The sequence below is a fragment of the Montipora foliosa genome, chromosome 7 (genome assembly GCF_036669935.1).
Source record: "Montipora foliosa isolate CH-2021 chromosome 7, ASM3666993v2, whole genome shotgun sequence".
In the NCBI taxonomy this organism is placed as follows: Eukaryota; Metazoa; Cnidaria; class Anthozoa; order Scleractinia; family Acroporidae; genus Montipora; species Montipora foliosa.
The window spans coordinates 6569742-6574741 of record NC_090875.1 but is presented as its reverse complement, the minus strand read 5'-3'; positions in this window follow the sequence as shown (position 1 = coordinate 6574741).

Sequence of the window (5000 nt, the reverse complement as noted above, 5' to 3'; positions counted from 1 at the left end):
TTCGTATGATCTCAAGCTATGGCTTAGGTGCCCTGATTGCTAAATTCGATGTCGAGGCAGCATATCGCAACATAGCTGTCCATCCATCCCATCGATATCTCTTGGGTATGAGATGGTGGAAGCACTATTATGTTGATTTAGCGTTACCATTTGGCCTCCGCTCCGCTCCGTATATTTTCAATTCTGTGGCTGACATGGTGGAGTGGATTCTCCTACATACACACAATGTTTCTGCGCTGTTACATTATTTACAGAGGATTTTATTAGCGAAGGACTGCCGGATACTAACCAATGTGCTGAGAACTTAGCCACTTCCATAGCTGTTTAACACTCCTTAGAACTTCCACTCCACCCGGATAAGTGCATTGGTTCGTCCACACGTTTAGTTGTTTTGGGCATTGAGTTAGACTCAGTGGCTTAGGTGGCCCGTCTCCCCTCGGACAAGCTCTTTGCTTTACAGGCACTGCTGTAGTCGTGGCGGAATCGACGCTGGTGTATCCGGCCCGAACTGGAGTCCCTCATTGGCCTTCTACATCATGCCACCAAGGTCGTGTGGCTCGGTCGTACCTTCCTGCGTTGTATGATCAATCTGCTTCAGTGTTTTCGTAAACGGGACCATCCGATCCGACTGAATTCTGAATTTCATCTGGATCTTCAGTGGTGGCTTCAGTTTTTGCCCTCTTGGCATGGCGTCTATTTTTGGTTGTTTCCCGGCATGTCGGCCTCCACTGATCTCGACGTTACATCGGACGCATCCGGTTCCCTTGGCTTTGGTGCCTACTTCAATGGGGAGTGGTTCAGCGGCGCATGGGTTTCTTCTCAAGCCTCTCACTCTATCGCCTATAAAGAGTTGTTCCCGATCGTCATTGCCGCTCACGTTTGGGGGCCTCACTTCGCCAGGCGCCATGTTCTGTTTTGCACCGTCAACGAGGCAGTGGTTTATATCCTCAACTCTAGAACTTCCAGGATTCCCCTGTTAATGCGCCTGCTTCGCCATCTTCTCGCCTCTGCAGCGCGTTTCAATTTCTCCTTTGCCTATCAACATGTTCCCGGGGTTCATAATTGCATTGCTGACACTTTGTCCCGCTTTCATTGGCAGGAGTTCCGAAGGTTAGCACCCCAGGCTCAATTGCTTCCAGTGTCCATTCCGCCTCATCTCCTGGAAGAGTTGATCGGCTCTCATTAGAGCAGCAGTGCCAGTTCCTGCTAGCCCACGGTTTGGCTGACTCCACTCGGAGATCTTACACATCTGGCCAGAGGAAGTTCGTCAACTTCTGTGCGCAGTTGGGCAAGTTGCATCCCAGTGGCTCTCCATGCCCACCGATGAATGGACGTTGTGCCTCTTTGCCACTTTCCTGGCTGGATCGGTTCAGCACTCTTCGATCAAAGTTTACCTTTCAGCGGTTCGTGCTCTGCATATCAAAGAAGGCTTCCCAGACCCTCTGGTCAACTGTCTACGTTTGCAACGGGTTCTTTGAGGAATCAAACGGACCCAAGGTTCCCGTGAAGCTCAGCGCCTTCCAATTACGGATCACATTTTGATGATCATCTTTAGGTCTTTAGATTTATCTATTTTTGACCATTGCATGTTTTGGGCAGCTTGCAACCTAGCATATTTCGGCTTCCTCCACTCTGCTAATTTACTGTTCCTAATTTGGCTAGTTTCACCCCGGCACTCCACTTAAGTGTTGGTGACATTTCGGTAGACTCTGACGCCAATCCTTCCTGCTTGCGAGTGCGGATTAAAGCCTCCAAGACTGACCCTTTTCGGAAAGGCTGCTTAGTCCACATTGGCAGGGGATGCTTCCCTCTGTGCGCCCTTCAAGCTGTTTTGGCCTACTTGGCAGTGAGAGGAAACTCGGGTGGCCCTCTCTTTCTTTTCCAGGATGGTCGGCCCCTAACTCGCGCTGTCCTCACTGCTCGTCTCAGAGAAATCCCAGCTGGAGCAGGTGTGTCGGGCAATTTCTCCAGTCACAGTTTTCGCATTGGTGCTGCCTGCTTGCGGCCACCGTGGCACCTCGCAACGGCGTCCCTGATCACCTTATTCAGGCCTTGGGTAGTTGGTCTAGTTCTGCTTACCAGTTGTACATTCGCACTCCATCTGAGTTGCCGTGGAGGCCTGTGTGCTCTGCTCATGGCCTGTGGCTCAAGGCTTGTTGCTCGCCCCGGAATCGCCGCCCACTTTGACCGGGAACATCTCCAAGCTCATCCATTGGCGATGAGTTTAATTAGAAAATGACAAAGATAAACTAAATGAAAACAATAAAATTAATTACAAGTATCCCGGTTTATTTTGTTGTCTATGTCCCTACTTGACCATGTATATATTCATTTTGTTAAACAAGAAATGTTCCCTTTATCTCTAGATACAACGGAATTAAACTGTTGCCTATTCAGTCTCGCCCCTGAAAAAGTCTTGCCACACAAGCTACTTCAATTGCAGCCTCCAGACAAAGACTAACATCTACAGGGGTGTATGCTTTGCAACTGGAAAACAAGAAACCCTGCAGGCAATGCAAAAGCAGAAATCACCAGTAAAGATAAAGAACTACACCTTATTATATAGATATTGATGAAATACCAGGATTTCTCCTTTAACTAAAAAATCATATCTTCATTCCTCTCAGTGAAAATATCATTTTTATCTTTCACATGTGAGGATATAGGTGTTGTCATGGTAACCAACACGATTAGCCAATAAAACACGAGCTTTCTCTTCATTGTAAAATACTTTTGTGCTTCATTCATTCATCCCCACGCGGCCATGTAATATCCTCTACATCAACACCAAATATGGTACACAAGATGTGGTGATCAACAAAAATACCACCATTACAGCAACTAGTGCCGACTTTGAGTACCAAAGTCAAGAACACATCATTTCTATTTCCTCACTAACAAATGTTGCACCAGAACAGCTCGTTGCTATTAAAGGATACCTGAGTCATTTAAGTGGAACAAACAAATCATAATTCATGGATCTGAAGTAAAGAAGCAAGAGGGTTACCGGTATATTGCAGATCCACCAGGATATATCAAAATAATATTCTGGGGAAAATCACACTGACAATGTAAAACAAGGATCAACTTACTTCTTCAACAAGATCAGAAATACTTAAACACCCCAAAGCAGGAATCAGAGTGCACCATTGAATCTGCTGAACCTTTCACAGAACCACTGCCTATGTTGGAAGAAATTTCCACCTCCAAAGAAATAATGGGCAGCATTATTGGGGTAAACAACACAAACAATACAGTTCCTGTTGCACCTGTGCAAAGAAAGTCACCATAAAAGGCAAGATTGCTTTTTGTGACAAATGTAAGAAGTCTCAGAAGTTAACTGCTTGTAATAAATTATGCAATGAAGCTTCAGAATCCTTGTTCACAACCAAGTTGACCCGAAACAGAAGGTTAACCTTAACGTCTATGGCCACCAGGTAGTGGAAAAGCTCTTTACTATGTATATGTCAAGTATCAAAAATAGCATCAGAAGACGAAGCAGTCGAAGCAATATTCAACACTGGGCTCCTTAACCTCAGTTTTGATACACAGTCTCACAAACTCATAGACATTGATGCTATCTATATTTAAAAATACAACACTATGTTTTATCAGTGTTCATGACCTAAAACGACTGACATTATATCAAAGTGCTTCTTAGCATAAAAGCTACAAAAGAAGCTGTAAAAGATGTAAACTTTGTTTCTATTGATAAAATGGACTTTGACTTAACGGTTTATGCTTGTTGCGTTCAATATGTTTTGGTTTATGGTAAAAACTTACCATCCCTTCATCAGTGATAGATCTATTTTCTCTTATAATAAATGTTGTATTATATCAGTTTTGTTAACCTGACAATCAATTTTATAATCAATTTTACAAAGTGTATATAAGCACCATAAAAGCTGCAAAGAAACTGTAAAAGCTGTTGACTTTCTTCACGTTGATAAAATGGACTTATGTTCGACAGTTCATGCATGCATCGATCCATTTGTTACAGTTTATAATTATAACTTACTATCACTTCACCAGTGTTTTTAGCTAATAAGTACAAGTAAGTGAAACACAACATCAGAAATGTTGTGTGCTATCAGTTTTGTTAACTTAAAAAACATTACAAATATTCACCAAAGAGCTTCTCAGCTTTGTAAAATTAAGATTTGAACAGTGTTTACTTTGTTAAATGGACCCTTATTAAAGTCCTCTTGCATGTTCCGTTCAATATGTTCTGCTCGTGTTTATGTTGCAACTTACATACCAATATAATAACTCTCACTTAACTAGTGAAGTTAGTTATTAGAGGGGTATAACCTCGACTGCTTTCAGAATTTCTTTTCTGACCTGGGGCCTGTTTCTCGAAAGTCCCGAAACTTTTACGGCCAATTTCAGGTGTCACATTTCCCTCTGCATCTCAAGAACGACGATTTATGTCGCCAAACTTCACAGATATGTTTCTTTTAGTTGGCTTGAAAACATTTTAAAATATCGGCTTTCCAAAACAAGCTGTTGGCAGTTTCACAAATGGCTTTTCGGGCCCCAAACGTTTTTGGGACTTTCGAGAAACAGGCCCCTGGATACTCTGTGGCCCCCATTAATCTTTCCATTTGACCAAAAAACAGAAAAATCTGTACGGATATAATGGATTTAAAAGGTCATTTAACAGACTTAAGTGTATTCAAATGAGTATGTTGACTTGATCTAATTTTCGCTAATGTAGCTTCTTTTATTGCAGATAGTGTAAGCTAAGATTGTCTTACTGTACAACTACATTTTGCAAAGAAAGAAAGCTTCCAAAAATTCCATGGTATTCACTGCACCTTATCTCCCAAATAAGCACAGTTATTTTTTATTTATTATTATTATTATTACTATTATTTTTATTTTTATTTAAAGATTTACCCTAAGGTGGGTGTTAAATACGATAGGACACTAAGTCCCCTACAAGGTATTTACCTGTCAGTGTCTGCTTTTTGGGCAGCAGTTGATCTTTACTTTACTGA